Genomic DNA, 25,922 nt, shown 5'->3' with positions numbered 1-25,922 from the left:
TGTAATAGTCTGTTAATGGGTGTTCTGAAATGAATTTTGAAATCTCTACAAATCGCACAGAATGCAACTGAGAGGTTGATTACAGGGCATTCTAGATGACAGCATATTACACCTCTTCTGATGGTAAAATTTCGAATATGTTACAAGATATTGTTGCTGGTATTCAAGGTTTTGATTAATAAGATCTCTCCAGTTGCATCATGCACTTTACATTTTCATCAACCCTCACGTATTTTGTGGTCTACAGCTGCCCATTTGCTCGATGTGTCTTCTTTTTGCGTGATATATCTATTTATTTATTTATTTATTTTTGGCACATAGACCGCTATTAAATGGACTTGGAAAAATTCCGCATTTTTAGGTATAACTTGTCTGGAATGTTTTTACGTTTGGGGAGCGTGCCAGGTGCCCTTGACCTGGATTGGCCACTGTCGGTGACAGGATGCTGGGCTAGATGGACCTTTGGTCTTTTCCAGTATGGCACTACTTATGTACTTATGTACTTATGTACCCGGCATTATCCCACAAGAGCGGGCTCAATGTGGCTTACAATGTTACAAAAGGGTACAGTTCAGGGAGGGTACAGGTCAAGGGGAGAGACAAGATCATAAGGATAAGACAAGGGAGCATGACAAGGGTGATGTAATCGGTGGTGAGGCGGGTACAGTCGATAGGAGGAAAGTTAGGGCTTAGGATTGTCAGTGGGATAAGCTGTCTTGAATAAAAATATCTTTAAAAGTTTCTTGAAGAGCTGGTGGTCATTAGTCTCTTTCAGATGTCTGGGTAGAACATTCCAAGATTTCGTGCTGACGTAGGAGAAGGTTGATGTGAAGAGAAAATTTATATTTGACATTCCTGCAACTTAAATATATCTTAAAGAGAATCGGTTGTCTATATTCTGTGTAGTGGGACCCAAATTGTGGAATGATTTACCAGTGGATATCCACTCTATGAGGGACATGAAAGATTTTAAAGTTTCTCTAAAGACTTTCTTATTTAGTCAGGTTTTATGACTGCATACTTGACTTTCACGATCTGATTTTATAAATCTTAAATTATGAACTTGTTGGTTATCGTATTGTGTCATTTTGTTTTGTATCTTATGTACTAGATTGTGAGTGTTGCATTGTAATCCATCTTGTGCGGAATGGAAGTTTTGAAAATAAATAATTATCCAGGGTCAGCATCACCAGAGGCAGCTAACCGTGCTGCTGGACGAATATCGGGGGGGAAGTATTTAGTGCATGGGAAGCATGCGCAGATGCCAAAACTACTGCAGGATACCTGAGCACCCCCTGCCGTAGTGCATTTTCCCATATGGTAAGTACGTTTTAATGGTTACCGCCGCTTACTAAAGGGACCCCTAAGGGTGTTTCTAAAATCTATGCACTTGGTTATAGAATACACCCAGTCCATGCCTAATTTAGGCGTCTGCCTTTACACCACGTTTTATGTAGCGTAACTGCCCGTGACTAAATTGAGTCATGCGGACGGGCGCTCGGCTTATTCTATAAACTGTGTGGAAATTTAGGCTTATTCAGCAATGTTCACCTAATTTTAGGATGTAGTCCTAACCCCCCTAATTCTAGAAGGCTGTACACTCAAAGTTGTGACTAGTGTGCAGTGGCATTCCTAGGTCGGCTGCCACCCGGGACAGATCGCCACTTCGCACCCACCTCCCCGAGTGCAGCAGCGTCTGTCCCCCCAGGGTGCAGCACGACCCCCCCCCCCCCCCCATGGTGCAATGACAACCCCCACCCCCAGTGCATTCTTAGCTGCTGGGAGCAGCTGCGTGGCTGTCGGCTCCGCTGGCTTCCTCTGCCCCGGAACAGGAAGTAACCTATTCCGGGGCAGAGGGAGCAGGGAACCAGTGGAGCCAACAGGCACTTGGCTGCTCTCTGCACCCCTCCAGCTGCGTGCACCCAGGGCGGACCGCCCCCACCGCTGCACCCTTGCTATGCCACTGCTAGCAAGCAAATGTGCCTGTATAAGTTATAGATATCGATATTATCAAGCAATAAATAATTAGCCTTAATTAGCACCAATTAGCAGTTACACACATAACTGCTCTTAGTATTCTATAAGTTATGCAGTCAAATTCTAGAGCACACAACTTCAAGGGGGCATAGACCTCGGAGGGGCATGGGCAGCATTTCCAACTGAGCTAGTGTTAGTGCTTGCTCCTAAAATTAGGTACGTAAACGTGGACTGCCATTATAGAATTTGGGCTTAGCACACATCATCCTGGTGCCTAAATTTAGGTGTTCTGTAGAGAATTACCCCCAAAGGAACAAACATCTAATATTTAATAGGAGGCTTGATAATACCACCTTTCTTTAAAGAAAATCAAAGCAGTGTACAATCAACTAAATGAAACAGAAAAAAAGAAAGGAACTACAATAGCATAGGAAAGGACAGAAGGCATGAAGGGACAAAAGAGAGAAAAGACAGAGAGAAGAAAAGGGAAAAAGAGGCCAACCAACCGGATGTCCTAGGAATAGATAAGAAAAACGATCAAAAACAAATGGGTTTTGAGCATTGACCTAAATCTAAGACAAGATTGCTCGGATCTAATCACAGGAGGCAACATTTTCCTCAAGAACAGGGCTCTAAGAAGAAGGCCAAATGCCTTGTGAACTATAGGCGGGAGCAGTAGAGAGGTGGGACAGAAAGTTGGTTGGACGAGGAGGAGCGAAGCGAGTGGGAAGGAGTATAGGGATTTTAACCGATGAAAGGTAGGCTGGAGAGCACCGGTAAAGGACCTCATGGTCAATGGTCAGGATTTTATGCTGAACGCGAAACTGGATAGGCAACCAGTGGTACTGAGCAAAGATAGGAGTGACACACCGTACAAGAAGACAAATAGCGGTATTTTGAACTGTTTCTAACCGTTTTATAGAAGAAAGTGGAAGGCCGAAGAAAATTATATTGCAATAGTCCAAGAAGGAAGTTACAAGAGCTTGAAGTGTAGCACAGGAGAAGTCATCTAAGTAATGACACAGGGAACGGATTATCCGTAGGGAGAAGAAGCAGGAATTAACCGCCGAAGAAATATGAGCCTAAATAGAGAGATGTGGGTCAATGGTGACTCTGAAATATTTCATTGAGTCGACTAAAGATATCAAAGCTCCTCTCAAGAAAGGAGTGATTGCTGGGGGTAAGCGGTGGCCAGAAACCCAAAGGGATATAGTTTTGGAAGAGCTTAGGATCAGGTTGTGTGAGAATAGCCAAGGGGAGACAGAATTCTGAGGAGAAACCAAATTTTAGTAGTTTGTAGAATCACAAGTTTTTCTGCACTACCACAAGTGATTTACATATTTGCAAATTTCCCTTTAAGAAATCCTGATTATGTCCCTTTAAAAAGAAGCATTTATGACTTACTGTAGGCAGGGCCAGTCTTAGCAGTTGCGGAGCCCTGTGCAGACCAGTTCAGTGGGGCCCCATGCCTGCACTCCCCCCCCACTTCCTGCGCACGCCACCATAAGCCATAATTTATTAGAGTTTAAAAGGAGGTTTAGAGCTTTCGGAATCCCACCTCACCCCGTACCTTGATGTGTATCCACCACGTTTCAATAGAGAGCAGCAGACAGCGGTATCAATTTTCATATCCTGTCAGGTGCCAAGCCCAGATCCTCCTCGCCGCTGCATCCCGTCATTGCGAAAGCAGGAGGTGACATCAAAAGGGGGTGGGACGCAGCAGCGAGGAGGCTCTGGGCTCAGCAGCTGACAGGATATGGAAATCACTCCCACTGCCTGGTGCTCTCTACTGAAATGTGGATGCAGGGAGGTGTTCTGAGACAGGACAGACGTGTCAGAGATAAGGGGCCCTTAGGAGCGCGGGGCCCTGTGCAACCGCCCCTGTTGCCCATGCCTAAGAACGGCCCTGACTGTAGGTTTTGTTTTTTTTCTTGAATTATGTTTATACTAGTAAAAAAGGCCCGTTTCTGACACAATTGAAACGGATGCTAGCAAGGTTTTCCTTTGAGTGTGTATGTTTGAGAGAGTGTGTGCGAGAGTGACTGTGTGAGAGACAGAGAGTGAATCTGCGATTGTGTGTGTGTGTGACAGAGAGAGTGAGACTGGGTGCGAGTGTGTCTGTGAGAGAGAGTATGTGTGCCTGGGGCCTCTCCCTCCCACCCAGTTCCAGTGTCCCCCCTTCCTCCGTGTTCCAGAGTCGTCATTCCCCCTCCCTCCCTCCGAGTTCCAGGGTCGTTTTTGTTTTGTTTTTTAGTTTTTGTACAGGTGGTACATTCCCCCCTCCTCCCCTCTCGTCCCCTCCTCCAAGTTCCAGACCCCCTCCCTCCCCCCAAGTTCCAGACCCCGTCCCCCCCCAGTTCAAGACCCCCCTCCCTCCCTCCAAATTCCAGACCCCCTCCCTCCCCCTCCCGCCTCCGAATTCCAGACCCCCCCTCCGAGTTCCAGACCCCTCCCGCTCTCTGAGTTCCAGACCCCACCTCCCTGCCTCCCTCTCTCCGATTTGCAGACCCCCCTTCCTCCAATTTCCCGACCCCCTCTCGGAGTTCCTGACCCCCCCTCGGAGTTCCTGGCCTCTGGACCCCCCTGCCGCAACCCTCTCGAGCCCCACTTCCCACCGTCAACACTCGGGGCTTCGGAGCCCATCTGTGAAGAAAGTTACGGACACAGGCAGCCAGACACATAGAATGTTGGAGGTGAGAATTATTATATAGGATGAGTGTGTTAATTTCTCAGTGGTGTGTCACAAATCAGACGTTTTTAAACAGACCAAAGGAAAGAATTTCCAGAGGAGTAGCAGCAATAGCTACAATAGACACAGAGGCGGGTGACATCATAACAGGTTCTTTGAGACATGAGCTTTGGAGGGCAAGATTCCATTTAGTCAAATGCACAAGAGAAGGAATGCGTTCAGGTTCATGCTAATAAACATGTGCATACTGAGTAAGATGGCTAGCTTTAACTCTGTTTCCTTTATCAAACAGATTTTAATTATTTAATGTAACAGCCTGTATCTGTATTACAAATACAGTTCATTTTTTTCATGTTTCCAGTTTTTGCATTAATAATAAAAATAGATGCACATTGCAACAGCTTTATAATCCATTAGTCAGTTCTAAGGTTGTTTGAATAAAGATACTGTGTAGCCTAATAGAGAAGCAGTTTGAGAATGAGGGAAGCCCAGTTCACTGTGGTTCCTTGTGACCTTGGGCAAGTCACAACCCTTCATTGCCTCAAACATAGGGGCCCTTTTGCAAAGGCGCAGTAGGCTCTACACGCAATGCAGCACGTGCTAAAATGAGACTCCCACCAGGCTAACATGCCTCCTGGTGGTAATTTTGGATTTGGCATGCGCCCATACTTCTGGCACAAATTATTTTTTTATTTCCTACCAGGCGTGGCATTTTCAGCACTAATTTTGCAGTTGGCACGCACTGACCGGTCACCACCTGGGTAGCCTGTGAGCCAGTACCGCTAAGATCAATTTACTGCAGAAACCTTTTCCCAGACTATTGAAAAAAAGCCCCATTTTCCCATTCACGGTAAAAACTGGCCTGGTGCGCACTTAAAACACGCACCCACATTACTGCAGGCCACTTTTAGCTGACCCCATAGATTGTAAGTCCTCCAAGGAGAGGGAAACATCTTCTGTACCTTGAATTACAACTGAAAAAGGTGTGAGCCAAATCCAAATATTCACCCTCAATTTTGCAGTTGCAGGAAGGATGCAAAATTTGCCCCTTTTCATGGGATTATGCAGTTCCTACAAAACTGCCATGGCAAACAGGGCAAGAAGCCAAGGTTGGTTGATAGTGCATTTAATTCCCTCCCTACCGTACAACCAACTTTTCCCCTCCTACGCTGATCTGAGCCAGAGGTAGAGGAAATCAGTGGTAGTGGGTTAGATCACCTCCTTCTCTTCTGCCACGTTGCCTAACTGCTGCTCTGAACTGCATGTTCCACTTGACATGGGTAAAAGCAGTGCTAGGTGGAGGGGGAACAGAATAGAACCCAACTTGCTGCCCCCCCCCCCCCAACGAGTGCTGATCCAAGGAAGGAGAAGGTAAATGGCGATGGAGGAGTAGCCTCATGGTTAGTGCAAGGCTTTGATCCTGGTGAACTGGATTCAATTCCTACTGCAGCTCCTTGTGACTCTGGGCAAGTCACTTAACCCTCCATTGCCCCTGGTACAAAATAAGAACCTGTTTATAGTATGTAAACCGCTTTGATTGTAATCACAGAAAAGCAGTATATAAAGTCCCATCTCTTCCCTTTTAGCCAGCAGTGGAGGAATGGCCTAGTGGTTAGAGCACTGGTCTTGCAATCCAGAGGTGTCCAGTTCAAATCCCACTGCTGCTCGTTGTGATCTAGGGCAAGTCACTTAACCCACCATTGCCTCAGGTACAAACTTAGTTTGTGAGCCCTCCTGGGACAGAGAAATATCCAGAGTACCTGAATGTAACTCACCTTGAGCTACTATTGAAAAAGGTGTGAGCAAAATCTAAATAAATAAAGATTCTAGAATTCTAAAGAATAACACAAGATTCCATGCAAGTGTAGCAATATTCCATGTAGAACCCCAAAGAGTAACAAGATTTTTTTTTTTTGGGGGGGGGGGGGGGGTGGAGATTCTTTGGGGTGGAGGAGTGGCCTAGTGGTTAGAGCACTGGTCTTGCAATCCAGAGGTGGCCGGTTCAAATCCCACTACTGCTCCTTGTGATCTTGGGCAAGTCACTTAACCCACCATTGCCTCAGGTACAAACTTAGACTGTGAGCCCTCCTGGGACAGAGAAATATCCAGAGTACCTGAATGTAACTCACCTTGAGCTACTACTGAAAAAGGTGTGAACAAGATCTTTAAAAAAAATAATATCAGACCTGCTATGGAATAGGCTGAAATGTGTAAATCAAGAGGATAGGAAGATGTATCTAGATTGTAAGCTCTTTGAGCAGGGACTGTCTTTTTGTGTGTATGGCGTACAGCGCTGGAAATCAGTTGGGGACGCCCAAAATCGTCTTTCAATTATGCCGATTTGGGCGACCCTGTGAGAAGGATGCCCGTCTTCCGATGTGTGTCGAAAGATGGGCGTCCTTCTCTTTCGAAAATAAGCCTGTTAGTGCTATTCTCTAAAACCTTGCCTACAATTAAGTGCAGTTTATAGAATACGCACAGCACCCGTTTCCATGACTAAAATTTAGGCATGACCATTTATGCCAACTAAAACCTGATGTAAATGCCTGCGCCTAACATAGGCACAGATCAGGCATATTCTATAACACTGCGTGTAATTTTTAGGAAAGCCTACGACCCGTCCATGCCGTTCCCATGGCCATGCCTCCTTTTGAGATCCACGCATTAGAATTTATGTGTACCACTTTACAGAATATGCATAGAAAGTTGCGTACATACAATCTAATTAGTGCCGATAATTGCATGTTGGTGGCCAATTATCGACGCCGATTAACTTGTTAGTCAATTATGTTTCATGCATAATTTGGCTGCTGTGTTAAATTTGCGTTTGCAACTTTAGGTGCCATATATAGAATCTGGGGGAAAAACCCTCATTCTATACCTTGGTGCTTACATTTATGCGCCAAGTTATAGAATACTAGCCCTTGACAGTCACACTCATAAGTGCTAATTGGCATTACGCACTACTGAATTACTTTAGTGTACAACGCACTTGTAGTAGAAAATGCAGGGGGCACACACAAGGGGAGGGACATGGATGGGGCATGGGCATATCCAACATTTATGAGAGTAATTTACAGAATAGTTACACACTATAGTTCCATATTTAGGCGTGTGCATTTACACCTGCTATTGACATGGCGTAAGTGGGCATGCCTAAATATAGGCACGTTTCTGCTTGCTTACGCTAGTATTCTATAAAAATGCTTATGCATGTGTTTTTATAGAGTAGCATTCACCGCATATAAATCTGGTGCTTCATTTCTACTACTACTACTACTACTTAACATTTCTAGAGAGCTACTAGGATTACGCAGCGCTGTACAGTTTAACAAAAAGGACAGTCCCTGCTCAAAAGAGCTTACAATCTAATGGGCGAAATGTCAAGCGTCAAGTGGGGGCAGTCTAGATTACCTGAATAGAGGTATGGTGGTTAGGTGCCGAAGGCGACATTGAAGAGGTGGGCTTTGAGCAAGGCTTTGAAGATGGGCAGGGAGGGGGCCTGGCGTATGGGCGCAGGGAGTTTATTTTAGGCATGGGGTGAGGCGAGGCAGAAAGGGCGGAGCCTGGAGTTGGCGGTGGTGGAGAAGGGTACTGAGAGGAGGGATTTGTCTTGAGAGCGGAGGTTACGGGTAGGAACGTAAGGGGAGATGAGGGTAGAGCGGTAAGGAGGGGCTGCAGATCGAGTGCATTTGTAGTAGGAGAAGCTTGAACTGTATGTGGTACCTGATCGGAAGCCAGTGAAGTGACTTGAGGAGAGGGGTGATATGAGTATATCGGTCCAGGCGGAAGATAAGACGTGCAGCAGAGTTCTGAACGGACTGAAGGACCAAATTCTATAAATAGCACCCAAAAATCTGCACCGAAAAAAATAACGCACTACGCGCTATTCTAAAAATGGCCCTGAAAGTTAGGTGCCATTTGTAGAATGTAAATCCTCACGTCTAAATTAGGCACAGATCCACATAAAGGTGGTATATCAAGTCTCATTCCCCTTGCAGGAAGCAGCCTGTTGTTGCATGCTTCTCATAAGTTCCAAGAAAATGCCTGATCTCTGCAACACAACAAAACTAAAGTACGTAATGGACATAACACAACTCTTCCGCTTTACGATTCCCTAATGTGACTGTTCCACATGAACTGTATCTTACCACAACATCACTTTGTATTTGTTCACACCGGAGTCTGCGAACGCCTCTCCGGTACTATGTAAGCCACATTGAGCCTGAAAATAGGTGGGAAAATGTGGGATACAAATGTAACAAATAAATAAATAACAGCACGCATACATTATAGGAATGCCCATGATCTGCCTATAACCCTCCCATGGTCTCGCCCACTTTTTGGAACCACACATAAATCTTACACGCAGATCTCCGCGACTAAAATATGCATACATACATTTCAATTAATGCCAATTAGTACCGATAATTGACTATTAGCACTCAGTTGTCAGTGCTAATTGGCTTGTCATTCAATTAAATTGCCCACACAAATTGGGTGCGCACCCAAATTTGCACACACAGTTTTAAGCCCCATTCATAGAATTTGAGGGTAAACGTATAACTAAGAAATCATTGCAAAATGATTTTGCACACCGATAGTAACACAGCAAAATAAATGCAGCGTTTATTTGTGAGTAGTGGCTACGGACAAACGAGATACGGGGCTTTACGAACTTCCCAGCATTTCTGAAGACAAAAATAGACATAGTGCAAGTGTTATTGTTTAAGTTGAGTTTATGACAGCATTTCAACTGACATGAAATTTACAGTGTAAATTGATCACAGGGGGGGGAAGGGGGCTTACAGTCACTGATGAATTTCTGTTTTAGGCAGCCACAGCGAAAAACATTTGCCCCAGTAGAACATTTGGTGCTAGGACGTAGGGATAAGAAGAGTTGCTATGGTAACAATTTGCTTCCTGTATCATGTCAGTGATATTGCTAGGAATGGTCAGGAGAACAGAGTATTCCATTGTGTTTCTGTGACTCCATACTTGTTCTTTTTTCATATTCTGAGCTGCCCATTGTAGTCCACTCTTTCCTATTCTCTTCCTCTCTTCACATCAGTTCAGGTTTGAGGTTTGTTTTTTTTTTTTCATCCTGTCTGTCCCCTTCAAAATGAATACCACAAGGTGAAAGAGGTAAAATAATCAGGAACATACAGACTGTAATTAAGGAACCTGGTAGCCTGTCCTCATTCCAGCTGATAATTCATACTTGAGCTCAAATTGGTAGTGAGAGATAGCCTGGGGCCTAGAATGCGGCAAAGAGTTTGCCAGCTATTGCACTGGTACCAGTAGCCTTTGCTGGTCAGTGCAGTAGTTAGGAGGACCTACTAGTGTTAAATTTCTCTGGCACTTAAATTCACCATTTCAGTAAGGATATGCCTGTCAAAAATAATCAAACCCTGAAATTCAGACCGCGGGAGTTAGACCGATTAACTCCCGCGGTTGGTGCTAAAAACCAGATATTCAATGCTGGGCTGTTTCTGGTTTATTTTTGGCTGGTTTAAAGATAACCAGCTATAGCCAGTTATCTTTGAACTGGCCAAAGACATGCCAGGTTTTCACCCGGCCAAATGTGGCCACCATACTGGCTTTTAAAACCAGCGGATAGCTAGTTATATTGGTTGATATAACCGGCTGTTGGATAACTGGTTTTATCACGTGTTATAATTAAACCGGGTTTGGCGGGCATATTTGGCCGCGTCAAACCCTGGTATATCTTTCACCGACTTTTAAAGATAACCGGCTATGTCCAAATATCGATATAGCCAGTTATTTATTTATTTTATTTATTTATTTAGTTGCATTTGTATCCCACATTTTCCCACCTATTTGCGGGCTCAGTGTGGCTTACAATACATTGTAAATGATGGAAATACAGTTTCTTATATTACATTACATTACGATTATGGGTTACATTGTGAACAGATAAAGGAAGACAAGGTCAGATCAGTTGCCTTTGGGGCGTGGAAACTAAAAGGATATGGTGTAAGGGATTTAATACGCTGATCGAATAATAGCAAGTGAGCGATGGGGTAGACAGTTTTTATCTGTGGGTAGATATTGAATGGGAGAGTACGGGGACGTGGATTACGTGAGGTAATATCTTGAGGCATTGTTGTGATGTATATGGGATTTATATGTTTTGTTCCTTGCGGTATGTTTTGTCAAAGAGATAGGTCTTCAATTGTTTGCGGAAGTCTGTCAACTCGTAGACCGCTCTCAGGCCGCGTGGTAGTGCGTTCCAGAGTTGCGTGCTCTTATAGGAGAAGGTTGAAGCATGTAGTCCTTTATACTTTATGCCTTTGCATTTAGGGAAGTGGAGGTTGAGGAAAGTTCTGGATGATTTTTTGGCGTTTCTGGGTGGCAGGTCTACCAAGTCGGACATGTATGCAGGGGCTTCACTGTGGATGATTTTATGCACTAATGTGCATATTTTAAAGGTGACACGTTCCTTAAGTGGGAGCCAGTGTAGTTTCTTGCGTAATGGTGCTGCACTTTCGTATTTTGGTTTTCCGAAAATGAGTCTGGCCGCTGTATTCTGAGCTGTCTGAAGTTTTCTCATTATTTGTTCTATGCAGCCTGCGTATAATGAGTTGCAGTAGTCCAGATGGCTTAATACGAGTGATTGTACCATGTTGCGGAAGACAAATCTTGGAAAGAATGGTTTTATTCTTTTCAGCTTCCACATGGAGAAGAACATCTTTTTTGTTGTGTTGTTCGCGTGAGTTTCAAGTGTAAGGTGGCGGTCGATTGTTACTCCGAGGATTTTTAAATGTTCTGAAATTGGCAAGTTTAGTTTAGGTGTGTTGATAGTAGTAAATTTTGTTGTATTGTATTGGGATGTTAGTATGAGGCATTGAGTTTTTTCTGCGTTCAATTTCAGTCGGAATGCATCTGCCCAGGTGTTCATGATGTGTAGACTTTGGTTGATTTCGTTAGAGATTTCGTTGATGTTTTGTTTAAAAGGAATAGATATCGTTACATCATCGGCATATATGTAAGGGTTAAGGTTATGGTTTGATAGAAGTTTTGCTAGTGGGGTCATCAGTAGGTTGAAAATTGTTGGTGAAAGGGGAGATCCCTGCGGTACTCCGCACTCAGGTGTCCATGCAGCAGATGTGGTTGTATTTGATGTGACTTGGTATGAGCGTGAGGTTAAGAATCCCTTGAACCAGTTTAGGACATTGCCTCCGATGCCGAAATATTCAAGAATGTGTAATAGGATTCCGTGGTCAACCATGTCGAAGGCACTTGACATGTCAAATTGTAGGAGGAGTATATTGGAGCCGGTTGCTATCCGTTGCTTAAATTTGGTCAGTAGGGTAGTTAGTACTGTTTCTGTGCTGTGATTCGAGCGGAATCCTGATTGGGCATCATGCAGTATTGAGAACTTGTCGAGATAACTTGTGAGTTGCTTGGTTACTACTCCTTCTGTTATTTTAGTTATTAGTGGTATGGATGCAACTGGTCTGTAGTTAGTTAATTCACTAGCGTTTTTCTTTGTGTCTTTGGGTATTGGGGTGAGTAGGATTTTTCCTTTTTCCTTTGGGAACAGACCGTTTTGTAGCATGAAATTCAGGTGGTTCGTTAAGTCTGATATGAATTGATGAGGAGCTGATTTCATGAGGTTACTTGGGCAGATGTCTAATTTGCATTGGGATTTGGCGAATCTTTTAAGCGTTCTAACGATAAGGTCTTCTGACAATACTTCGAATTCGGTCCAGATCCTGTCTGCTGGGTGTATTCCGTCTTCAGGGTCTAGACAGTTCAGGAATGTTGAGTATTCGGTGGGGCTAGTGGGTATTCTAAGTCGTAGTTGTGTGATTTTCTCTTTGAAGTATTTCGCGAGGTCGTCAACCCCTGGTATTTCTTTGTTATTGTTTATGACAGGTGAAGTGTCTAGCAGCTTATTTACAAGGTGGAAGAGTTTGTGGGTGTCTTTGTAGTTTGGTCCAATCATAGTTATGTAGTGTAGTCTTTTAGTCTGTTTTATGGTGTATTTGTATTTCCTCCGAAGTGATTTCCATGCATTCAGTGTGTGTTCATCTTTCTTTTTGATCCATGCGCGTTCTAGTTTTCTAACTTGTGTTTTCAGTTCTTTCAGCTCTTCGGTGAACCATGGATTTGATTTTTTCCTGTGCGATGTTCTGGTTTGGATTGGGGCAATTGTGTCTAATGTTGTTTTACATATGTTATCCCATTCTAGGAGGAATTGTACGGTGTCAGTGTTTAATGGCCGTTCATTTTGGTAGACCTGTTGCCAGAATGATGTAGGGTCTATCTTTCCTCTCGTAGTGTATGTTGTTTGTTCATTTTTGTTGACTGCGTTTCTTTGTGTTTTTCGCCAGAGGAGGGAGATATGTGCTTTATAGTGGTCTGTCCATGGTGTGGGTATCCATCTTGTGTCTGTGAGTCGGATAGTTGAGTCTTGGTCGAATTTGTGTGTGATGATGTCCAGTGTGTGTCCTTTTTCGTGTGTTGGTTGGGTGTTTGGAGCGTGTAGGTCCCAGAGTTTCAGGAATTCTTTACATTCTAGTGTGTTTTTTGAAGTGTTGTTTTCGAGATGTAGGTTGATGTCTCCTATAATAAAGATATTGGAGGCCGAGACACATGTGTTCGAGATGAAGTCCATGAGTTGCACTTGGGAGTTTTTCCATTTTCCTGGTGGTCTGTAGAATAAAATTGTGTTGAGGTGTCCTTGTAGGTTCGGATGATTGATTCTTGTCGAGGCTATTTCGAGTTGTGGTGAGGTGGATTCACCAGTAGTTGTGATGGTGAACTCGGATTTGTAAATTATGGCTATTCCGCCACCTCTTTATATCATCAAACTGGTCAGAAAAACCCCAGATATCATATCAGCTCATTAATAAATTAAGTTATGCACACAACTGACCTTATTGTATAAGTTCTATGTGCAAATTTGGGTGTGCAACTGTCTAGAATTAGGGGGTAAATGTGGCAGTTCCTCCTTGATCATGTTTGTTTGCAGTATATGTATATTAGAGGATTCCCAAGAGTGTGCAGTTATTATAAAATGATCAAACTATTTGCTTACAGCAGAAAGCCTTCAGTTCATTCCACCAGGGCCCATAGAATTCCAAACCTTGTCACCAGGGCTTAATTTGTAGAACTGTGAAGCAGGGGGTAGAAACACCAGAAGAAGGGCAGATTAGGGAGCAGAGTGACTGTTCACTGCTTTGTTCCTGGCTCACCCCTTTCCCTTCATCTGCTCTGCAGGCTGCCTGGAAAGGAGGGGCTGCAGCCACATACCCCGGGCTGCCCTAGAGTCTGAAAAGAAGCGGCAGTAATGCATTCCAGGCAATTCCCCTAGAAATAAACCCACATCATATTTTTCTGATTCAGAAAACTGTCATTGACTCATAATTCTAAAAGTTAAGTGCTGAATAAAGAACTGTCAAAATCTGTCATTTCATCTCATCGATAGCGAAAGACTCCATCAGAGCATATCTTCTTGAGAATCATATGCAATTCTGGTCACCAGATCTCAAAAAAGATACAGTGGAATTAGAAAAGGTTTAGAGAAGGTTGGCCAAAATGATAAAAAAGGATGGAACGACTTCCCTAAGGCTAAAGAGATTAGGGCTCTTCGGCTTAGAAAAGAGATGGCTGAGAGGAGAAATGATAGAAGTCTATAAAATCTTGAGTGAAGTAGAATGGGTAAACACAACTTGATTGTTTAAATGTACAAATACTACAGAACATGCCTTGAAGGGGTATATTTAAAACAAATCATAGAAAAAATGTTTTCACTTATCATATAATTAATGCTGTGGATGTTGTTCCATAGTTGTAGATGGAATTCGCCACAGTGGGGGTGATGCAAGTGAAGCAGCTAGTACAGTCATTAAAGAACAGTAGTCCTTTGAATCTGTGCTCTCCAGTCATTTCAAAAGCTTTAAAATCTGATATTTCAAGGTTGATGGCATTGCTTATTAATCAGATGTTTGATGAGGCCTTGGTGCCTGCTATTTTGAAACAGGCAGCTGTTTGCCCTTTGTTGAAGAAGTCTTGTCAACTGATCGGGTTGAACATTTTCATCCAATTTCAAACGTGGGTTTCTTTGCGAAAGTGGATGAGAAGTTAATACTATCTCAACTGACAGATTTTGTGGATTGTTATTCCTTATTAGATCCCTTTCAGTTTGGCTTCGTATGCAGCATAATACTGAGACATTATTGCTTGCTATGGTGGAAGATATTCAACTTGGTTTTGATCGGAGTGAGCGTTTCTTTCGATATCATTGGATGTGGCTGCTGCGTTTGATACAATCGATCATACTTTATTGTTACTCCAGTTGCGTTCATTTGGAATCTCAGGAAAGGTGCTGGCTTGGTTTCGATCTTTTTTAGGTGAGCGTACTTTCCCAGTGGTTCAGTGTTATTCATAATCATGCTGGATGCCAGTTGATGCTGGTGTTCCGCAGGGTTTGTGTTTGTCATCATTGTTGTCCAACTTCTTTATGTCACCAGTTTGTCAGGTTTTGGCTGCAGAGTTATGTGCTGCCGCATTTTGATTATTGCAATGCCTTGTTGTGTGGTTTACCACATACAATGCTACAGGCATTGCAAGTGGCACAAAATTCTGCAGCATGGCTAATTACATGGACTAATACATTGAAGCACATCACTTCACATTTACAGAAACTACGTTGGTTGCCTATAGTTTGGCAGGTTGAGTTTAAGCAGCTGGTGTTGGTTTTTAGAGCTTTACATGATGTTTCATTGGCCTTGACTCAAAGGTTGTGAGAGTACTGTCATGTTCGGTCTGTTCGGTCTCAAATCAAGCGTTGTTGCAAGTTGCTTCCCTTCATGATGTTCATTTGCAAATGATTCATTCTCCTATTTTCTCTGTTGTTGGCCCCACATTGTGGAATGCTCTTCTGTTGTCTGTGTCAAATTTCTTCCTTGCCTTTGTTCAGGAAGCAGTTGAAGACTTTATTGTTTGGTAAGGCTTTTTTGGGTAGCAGGGAGTTTAGACTGTTTTGATTGTTTTGTGCTAGCTAAATGCAGTTACGTCAATGATTGCATTTTTCATTGGTATAACTAGTTTGCGTTTTAGTGCGTTAGAGCACTTGTCTGTGCAGAAATTGCAGAGGGAATTCCCACAGTTTGCATTTTAATTTTTATGTTTTTATTATTTTAGAATTTTATATAGTTGTAATGTCTATTTGTTTTAACGATGTTTGTGGTTATGATTATGTTTGTTTTATTGTAACCCGCTCAGATGTTACAATGTGTGGGCTATAAATTTTGTTAAATAAATAAATAATCCCTGCAGTTATTTGCTGGAGGATGTGGTCAAAGTGGTTAGTGCAGTTGGATTTTAAAAAGGTTTGGAGAAGTTCCTGGAGGAAAAATCCATAAAATGTTACTAAGGTAGACCTAGGGAAAGCTACTACTTATTGCGGGGGGGGGGGGGGGGGGGGCGTAATCTGCATGGAATCTGTCTACATTTTGGGATCCTGCCAAGTACTTATAAACTTGATTGACCACTGTTGGAAACAGGATACTGGGCTTGATGGGCCTTTGGTCTAACCCAGTGGTTCCCAAACCTGGGCCTGGAGCCACCCCAGCCAGTGAGGTTTTCAGGATATCCACAATGAATATTCATGAGATGGATTTGCATGCAGGGGAGGCAGTGCATGCAAATCTCTCTCATGAATATTCATTGTGGATATCCTGAAAACCTCACTGGCTGGGGTGCCTCCAGGACCAGGTTTGGGAACCACTTCTCTAACTCATTATGGCAGTTCTTATGTTGTATACGATGCTAGGTGTATTCTGCCTCAACGTAGCTGAATGAAAACGTCTGAGTTTTTGCACTTAGGAAGTAATTCTCTGCAGGTTGCCCAAAGTTAGACAGCGGAATGCAGTGCGCTAAGCACAAATTCTATATTGGCACTTCTGTACCCAGCTTTAGGCTTGAGCACCTATGCTAGCTCAATGGCTGGTGTTAATGCTTACGCCTATCTGTTGTCAGTTAGATGCTTAACTACTAGTATTCTATAACACTTGGGCATACCCAAGCTGCAAAGGACTCAAATACAAATCAACTTATGCATCCAGTTTTTTCCTACATCAGCACACAACTATGGAACGCACTACCAAAAGACTTGAAAACTATATATGACCATCTGCATTTCAGAAAGACACTCAAGACCCACCTGTTTAAAAAGGCATACTCGACAGATCCAACGTAAATGCCTCTTCTCTGCGACACAACAACGCAAAAGTTCGTAATGGCCATCACCGAACTCTCCCGTCGAACGATTCCTCTATGTAGTCCTACCACATGAACCTTACCCTATCACAACTTCACCTTGTATTTGTATACACCGGAGTCTACAACTGCTCTCTGACACTATGTAAGCCACATTGAACCTACAAAGAGGTGGGAAAATGTGGGGTACAAATGTAACAAATAAATAAATAAGTGCTAGGCACGCCCCTGCCCCGCCCCTCCCAGGTCCATGCCACCTTGCAGTTTCGTGCTATGGATTTTGCATGCTCAGTTTCTAGAATCCCAACTATGTTGAATAATGCGTGTATCCCCGGATTCTATATAGCGTGCCTAGAGATCCACGCTGAAATCGGCATGGATTCTATAATAATGCACATAATTTAACAAGCTTAACAAGCTAATGAGTTCTGATAACAGCACTTAACAAGCAACAATGAGCACTAATTGGCACTGATTAGAATTTAGGCACACAACTCGCTTAGCATATTCTGTAACGATGTGTGCGTGCAGGCAAAAAGGGGCATGGTTATAGGTGGGGAAATGGGCATTTCATGAGCATTCTGAAACTGACTTGCCTCCAATCCGGGAGTTTACTTCCTGTACACATTAATTGATTTGATTACTTTATTTTTGTCTATTAGATTGTAAGCTCTTTGAGCAGGGACTGTCTTTCTTCTATGTTTGTGCAGCGCTGCGTACGCCTTGTAGCGCTATAAAAATGCTAAATAGTAGTAGTAGTAGGAGGAGCTGTAGTGCAGATCCAACTAAGAACATAAGAGCTGCCATACTGGAACAGACCAAAGGTCCATCAAGCCCAGCATCCCATTTCCATCAGTGGCCAATCCAGGCCACAAATACCTAGCAAGATCCCAGAACAGTAAAACAGATTTTATGCTGCTTTTCCTAGAAATAAGCAGTGGATTTTCCCAAGTCCATCTTAATAATGGCTTATGGATTTTCTTTTAGGAAATTATCCAAACCTGTTTTAAACCCTGCTAAGCTAACTGCTTTTACCACATTCTCTGGCAATGAATTCCAGAGTTTAACTACACATTGAGTGAAGAAATATTTTCTCCGGTTTGTTTTAAATTTATTACTAAGTAGCTTCATTGCATGCCCCCTAGTCCTACTATTTTTGGAAAGAGTAAACAAGCGATTCACGTCTACCCATTCCACTCTACTCAGTATTTTATACACCTCTATCATACCTCCCTACAGCCATCTCTTCTCCAAGCTAGCCATTTTAGCCCTTCCTCATAGGAAAGTTGTCTCATCCCCTTTATCATTTTTGTCGCCCTTCTCTGTACCGTTTCTAATTCTATCTTTTTTGAGATGTGGTGAAAAAGCATTTGATGAACCCTCGTTAATTGCACATTTGACAGCGGGCACTACCTACCGCATGCTGACTGCAATGTGCAATCTATGCTCAATCTCCACCTATACCTTTACAGCACTTGCTGTTTAACACGTGCTAGGAATTAGTGCAGGCTAGCGCTTACAATTAATACATACTGAAACCCCCACTAACTGCTTACTGTACCTTAGTAAACATGCCCCTAGACTATAAGACCGCCAAAAACCGGATTATACCTACTATATCTAAAATGTAACTCACCTTGAACTACAACTGAAAATGGGGTGAGTTAAACCAGGAATCCACAAAATCCGCAACTGTTCCCTGTTCAGTTTTCTACTGGTCTTCATAGTCCTCAGAATGCAATTAACCAGAAAATATAGATTCAGTGTCTTTGGTGATGCAGGTCTAACAACATTACCTTCAGTTTTGCAAGTACCTCTACAATGCTACCTGCTGTCACCTGACCTCCTGCACTGAGAGGATTTTTCTTTCTAGCCAAGGAGTGTTTTCTCGGGCGGTGAAGCCACACAAGGTCTCTGTTCTTCCAAAACACACACAAGTCAAGGTCCCAGAAGATTGCATATTAGATTTATAATGTCTGACAAGGCAAAAGCAACTTCTAAAGGACAAAGCTGCTCAAAATGCACAGTGCATATGCAGGCTTCTGAGGCTGGTAATTTATGTGTTCTTTGTGAGGAAACAGCTGTGCAGAAATGAACCACTAACCAGGAGGAAGTCTGTAATTAGGTAGGACCCGGAGACTGGCACTGCTCAGCAAGCTGTGGGGATTTCTCCTGTTTCCATGTTAGACCCATAATCTTGGCTCGGTTAAATACGAAGAAAATGTATGGAAAGTCAGCAGACATCTCTGATGCTGGATCAAGTTGTTAGACCAAATAAAAGAAAAAAAATCACAACAGATTTTTCTCTGGAGTAGAAACTTAGCTCAGGTAAAAATATTACAACAAACCAAATCCTATATAATAAAACTCACCCTCAACGTTTGGAGGACACTGACGTCACTGTCAGGTCCTCCAGGCACTTCCTTCCGGTTCGAAGCCTTCGTGGTGGTGAAGCCACCGAAAACACTGTGTTGAGGCCCCGTCCTCGCGTCAAACGTGATGACGTCGAGGGCGGAGCAATGACAACAGATTGAAAGTGGCGTGCAAGGTCAGCAACAATGGCGGACGAACGCCGACGGAGTGAGTACGGAGGGGGGGAGGTCCGGAAGGAAGCCGTGCTAGCGCCCGTTTCATTGCCGCAAGAAACGGGCATGTTTTACTAGTAAATAAATAAATAAATAAACAATAGTGTCAAACTTAATTCTACAACTACAAGTACCAGTTAGAAAACTGAGATGTTCTGCATATCTGGAAAACTTCAGTTCCAGACCAATGCATATTGGATATAATTGCTGAAAGATTTCCAGTAAAATTTCAAGCAGCATAAAAGTATTTTTTTCATGCACTCATGACGATAAAACACCTATGCTCTCGTGAGTTGCAAGAAATTACCACAAATGACAGTAATTGATTAAACTGATATATCAGCCAGAAATGTAAGACATTGTTCTACAACTATGTCAAGAAAATTTACATAGAAGACATTTGTTAAATGTGCTAAAGTCAATGAGGAACTATTGACTTATCCTTGATATCAAAAAGATCAAACAAATTTGTGAAATTCTACTCTCCGGAGTTTGAGGGGGAGGAAGACAATATTCTATTAACCCAAACAGACTAGAAACAAAACCACAAAGTACAACAATAGAAACTGGTTGAGTGGAACGTGGCAAAGGCTAGTGGAAAATGGAGTTCACGCTTAGGAAAGGTATGTTACCAGTGGTCCTTGGTCAGGCTCTTTTTAATATCGTTGTGGTATTACGGAAGGGCTGTCTGCTAAGGTTTGCCTCTTTGGGGATGATTAAAATCTGCAATAGGGTAGACACCCCTGAGAGAATAGATAGCATGAGCAGAGCCGTAGCCAGCTATGTGTGGCCGGTGTGCTTGCATAAGGCACAAGGGAAATTGGGGTGCTAAACTTGCACCCCATCCATTGGCTTCCCTTTCCAGCGTGTCACTATTGAGAGGGACAGAAGCATTTGGGGGCATCAAGAGGCATCTAGCAAAGATTAAAGAATGATCTAGAATTTGACAGCTAGATTTAATGCTAAAAAATATAGGGTCATTTGAGCCGCAAAAACCCAAGGAAGCAGTACATTATAGGGGGTGAAGTACTTCTGTGCATGGAAGAAGAGAGGGAGGTGATCATATTTGAAGAAAGAAAGGAAGAAAAAGCAATGGCAAAAGACAGAAGAATGTTTGGGTGCATAGGAAGAAGAAAGGTCAGGAGGAAGAAGGAGGTGACAATGTTCTGCCTCCATATTCATGGAGGTAGGGTATATTGTGATGTATATTTAATATGAGTATTATCTGTATTCAGTTGCATTGTGTATTAGGACTGCTCTTCCTATAGTTTGCAGTATCCTGAGATTAACTCCTTGTGAGCTTTCCCTATTGGCTATTAGCTCTGAGCTAGGGCCAGCCTTCACTCTCTGCCCCTCTGTGAGAGAGTCCAGTCTTGCTAGCATGCTTTGTGATCAGCAGCTGTTCTAGGGTTAATCCCTCCTTAATCTACTGTAATTCCATAAAGATTTTTTACCATCTCCCCAAGTCATTCCCCTTTTATTTACCCTGAGTTTCTCCCCCTTACTTCCTTTGAGAGCCATAGCTTTTCCACTCAGCTGCGCTGAGGTTCTGGCCATCTCCTTGCCTCTGGGTGGCTACATACAGACTCTATGTGCAGAAGGCAACAATTCTCATCTGAGCTACTGAACTGTAAATTGGATTTTTTTTGTTTATTATGAATACTACAATAAAGAAGATTTGTTTAAGAACTGAGAGTCTACTTGGGGATGGTTTGAGCTGGCTGTTTAGCTACCCTATACTTTGCCTAGAACAGTACAGATAATACCTCTGTATAAGTCTCTGTAAAACTCAATTTATTGTGTACTAGCAAAAAAGGCCCGTTTCTTTGAGAGATGAAACGGGCGCTAGCAAGGTTTTTGTGTCCAGCGACCGTCCTGTTCCCCGGCCCCCCCCTGCAGGCACCCATGGCCAGGGACCCAGCTGTCCCCCAACCCCCCTCCAGGCAGGCACCTGTCCACTGCTGTCGCTGGCGCTCCATCCCTCGGCCCCCCCCTGCAGCTACCCATGGCCAGAGATCCAGCTGTCCCCCAACCCCCTGCAGGCAGGCACCTGTCCGCTGCTGTCGCTCCATCCCCCGGCCCCCCCTGCAGCCACCCATGGCCAGGGATCCAGCTGTACCCCAACCCCCCCTCCAGGGACCTGTCCGCTGCTGTCGTTGGTGCTCCGCGATGCGGTGTGCATGTGAAAAATGGCCAGCGAGTGGCAGGGGGAGATGGCATTTTTCGTGGAGTTTGTTTGCTTCGCCCTCGTCGTCATCACGTTGTGACGCGAGGGCGGGGCACACACTCTTGGGCAAACCGGATATCTCACCCGCTTCAAAGTTCCGGTTGGAGGCTTCATAGAACGTTGGAGTTGCCTTTTATATATAGAGATAATTCTGGAGACTGCACCTTTAAAAAGATATAAACAGGATGAAGCTGGTCCAGAGGGCAACTACTAAAACGTTGAGTGGTCTTTATCATAAAATGTATGGGGAGAGACTTAAAGATCTTAAAATATATACTTTGGAAGAAAGGCAGCAGAAGGGAGATATGATAGAGACATTTAAATACCTCCATGGCATAAATGTACAAGAGGTGAGTCGCCTTCAAATGAAAGGAAACTCTGGAATGAGGGGTCAAAAGACGAAAGTGAAAGAATAAATTCAGGAATAATCTAAGGAAATACTGCTTTAAAGAAAGGGTGATGGAATGACTTGCTAGTGGAGGTGGTGGAGACGAAGACAGTATCTGAATTCGAGAAGGCTTGGGACAAGTACATAGGATCTCAAAGGGAGCAGAAGAGATAGTAGATAGTATGATGGGCAGACTAGATAGGTCATATGGAGGGGCATAATCGAATGGCGCCGGCCATCTTCGGGGCTGGCTCCGCAAAGGGGCGGTGCCAACCGTATTATCGAAAAAGATGACCGGCCATCTTTTCTTTCGATAACACGGTTGGGGCCGGCTAAATCTCAACATTTAGGTCAAATGTTGAGATTGCCGGGTTTACAGATGGCCGGCTTCAAAAAAGTGGGGAAAAAAATCCAAGTGCTTGTCAAGAACGTTTGCTTGACTTTTTCAGTAGTACCACTGGGATTTGAACCAGCCCCTTCTGGATTCTCTGGATTATAAGAGAGGTGTTCTAACCACTTGGCCATAGCTCCACTCGTTTGGAAGCCCCTCCCTTTTGATTATGCCCCTTCAGGTCTCTCTCAGCCACTCACAGATAGCTAAATGCGCTGTAATTGGCTGAGAGAGACCTGAAGGGGCATAATCAAAAGGGAGGGACATCCAATTAAGTGGAGCTGTGGCCAAGTGGTTAGAGTACCGGTCTTGTAATCCAGAGGTGGCCAATTCAAATCCCACTGGTACTATGGAAAAACCCAAGCAACAATCATTTTGATTTAGGACGTCCCTGACGAGCTTTTGGATTTTTTTTTTTTGGGTGGGAGGGGATTGGTGACCACTGGGGGAGTAAGGGGAGGTCATCCCTGATTCCCTCAGCTGGTCATTTGGTCAGTTGGGGCTCCTTTTTGAAGTTTGGTTGTGAAAAAAAAGGGACCAAGTAAAGCCAGTGAAATGCTTGTCAAGCCTGGCTTTTTTTTCCATTATCGGGGGAAACTGGCCATCTCGTGAGCACTCCCCCGTCCTGCCCCGTCCCGCCTTCACTACCCTACCGACACGCCCCCTTGAAATTGCGCCGGCTCCGCAACAGAAAGCAGTTGAAGCCAGCCAAAATCGGCTTTCGATTATACCGATTTGGCCGGTTTCAGGAGATCGCCGGCCATCTTCCGATTTGTGTTGGAAGATGGCCGGCGATCACTTTCGAAAATGAGCTGGATGGTCTTTATCTGCCATCATTTTCTATTTTTCTATGTAATGCGGAAAGGTAGGATCTACAGACTTCTGAAGTACAGTGTGAACCATCATTGCCCTTGATCAGATACCTATTGCGAGCCCTATAGAAGTTTGGGATTTGCACAGGACTGGAAGTGCTAATTCTTTGGTTAATGCCTGAGATCTTTACTGCTAAATTAAATCCTAATAGCACTATACAGACAAACAGTAACAAAACCCTAAGGCTCAGAACTCTGATAAACGAGCGATGCATTCAGAAATGCTTTCCTCGCAAAGGCAAATTCTCAACCCAAATGATAAATGTATGGTTGAAACTCTGGGCAGTGGGTCTTCAGGAAAGAAAAAATCCAATCAGGAAAGTAGGAGGTGCAGACACATTAATTTGCCATTTCCAAATCTACCTCATTGACTGTATTTATGCTTATATTTGGTCATTTTACTATTGTTTTGCTAGTAACAGAATTGTAAATGTTAAACTACTGTACGCCACCTTGGGTGAATCTCTTCATAAGGGTAGTTAATGAATCCCAATAAATAAATACATTTTCTCTTTCTGCATCTTCATGTTTGGTAAATGAGATGGTTAAAGATTTCAAGTGGATGTAAACACCTTTAAATGGGAAGACATCAGAGGCTACTGAGCACATCTACAGACACTGTGGTCAGCTAGTCCCTGGTGTGACATCAGTGGGAGGTCCTGCCTCAACCTACAACTTGCCACCACTGCCGCAGAGTGTTTGGGAGATATCAGAGGTTACTGAGCTCTTTTGCAGGCACTCTTGAGGCCAGCTAGTCCCCGGTGTGACATCAGTGGGAGGTCCTGCCTCAACCTACAACTTGCCACCACTGCCGCAGAGTGTTTGGGAGATATCAGAGGTTACTGAGCTCTTTTGCAGGCACTCTTGAGGCCAGTCCCTGGTGTGACATCAGTGGGAAGTCCTGCCTCAACCTACAACTTGCCACCACTGCCGCAGAGTGTTTGGGAGATATCAGAGGTTACTGAGCTCTTTTGCAGGCACTCTTGAGGCCAGCTAGTCCCCGGTGTGACATCAGTGGGAGGTCCTGCCTCAACCTACAACTTGCCACCACTGCCGCAGAGTGTTTGGGAGATATCAGAGGTTACTGAGCTGTTTTGCAGGCACTCTTGAGGCCAGTCCCTGGTGTGACATCAGTGGGAAGTCCTGCCTCAACCTACAACTTGCCACCACTGCCGCAGAGTGTTTGGGAGATATCAGAGGTTACTGAGCTCTTTTGCAGGCACTCTTGAGGCCAGCTAGTCCCCGGTGTGACATCAGTGGGAGGTCCTGCCTCAACCTACAACTTGCCACCACTGCCGCAGAGTGTTTGGGAGATATCAGAGGTTACTGAGCTCTTTTGCAGGCACTCTTGAGGCCAGTCCCTGGTGTGACATCAGTGGGAAGTCCTGCCTCAACCTACAACTTGCCACCACTGCCGCAGAGTGTTTGGGAGATATCAGAGGTTACTGAGCTCTTTTGCAGGCACTCTTGAGGCCAGCTAGTCCCCGGTGTGACATCAGTGGGAGGTCCTGCCTCAACCTACAACTTGCCACCACTGCCGCAGAGTGTTTGGGAGATATCAGAGGTTACTGAGCTCTTTTGCAGGCACTCTTGAGGCCAGCTAGTCCCCGGTGTGACATCAGTGGGAGGTCCTGCCTCAACCTACAACTTGCCACCACTGCCGCAGAGTGTTTGGGAGATATCAGAGGTTACTGAGCTCTTTTGCAGGCACTCTTGAGGCCAGTCCCTGGTGTGACATCAGTGGGAAGTCCTGCCTCAACCTACATTTTGCCACCACTGCCACAGAACGCAGCCACAGGTATGTGGCTGCGGGTGTGTGCCTGAAGGGGTGGGACCAAAGGGTGGCTGCCCCAGAATAGACCTCCCCTTCATTAATTTGACAGGGGCCTGGAATGGTCTCCTGGCACTATATGGAAAGGTGCACTATGGAATTCTGCTACACTTAACTACAGTCAGATTTGAAGAACTATTTACAGTAAGTAAAGCAAAGCCGCATGGATGAACCTGAATGAGAAATATGTATTTAATACCTGAAGAGATGTGGGGTGTTCACAGTGCACATGTGCCTTGTGACACAAGGTTTTTTTTTCTTCAAGAGGAAGATACAGTCAATGGCTTGCTGTATTGAAGAGTGTTAATGAGTACAATTTCCCTCCCTTCTCATTAGGAAAATCTGAAAAGAAATATAACCACAAGAGTTCTGAAGAAATCCATTTATTGAGCATTTCATTCATCCATATCACTGGAAACAAAAACCAAAAGGCAGAGTGTCTATTGCAGGCACCATCTGCCTTCAGCAGTCCGAGCCAAAATGCTTAGAAGGGGATTCCAATTGAAAGGGTCTGTTGGACTTCCTATAGAATAAATTGCCTTGAGAAAGGGTAAACACATTCCTTGATACAGAGAAGGTTCTAGCGGAAAGAGTATGAGCTGTGGTGAAGCCTGTCCCAGCAGGGGATGTTTGGGGTCTGCTTTGTCTCAGAAAAAGATACAGTGGAATTAGAAAAGGTACAGAGAAGGGCAACAAAAATAATAAACAGT

This window comes from Microcaecilia unicolor, chromosome 10, assembly GCF_901765095.1.
Source record: "Microcaecilia unicolor chromosome 10, aMicUni1.1, whole genome shotgun sequence".
Classification (NCBI taxonomy): Eukaryota; Metazoa; Chordata; class Amphibia; order Gymnophiona; family Siphonopidae; genus Microcaecilia; species Microcaecilia unicolor.
The sequence above is the reverse complement of the archived record's forward strand: the minus strand, read 5'-3'. Positions refer to the sequence as shown.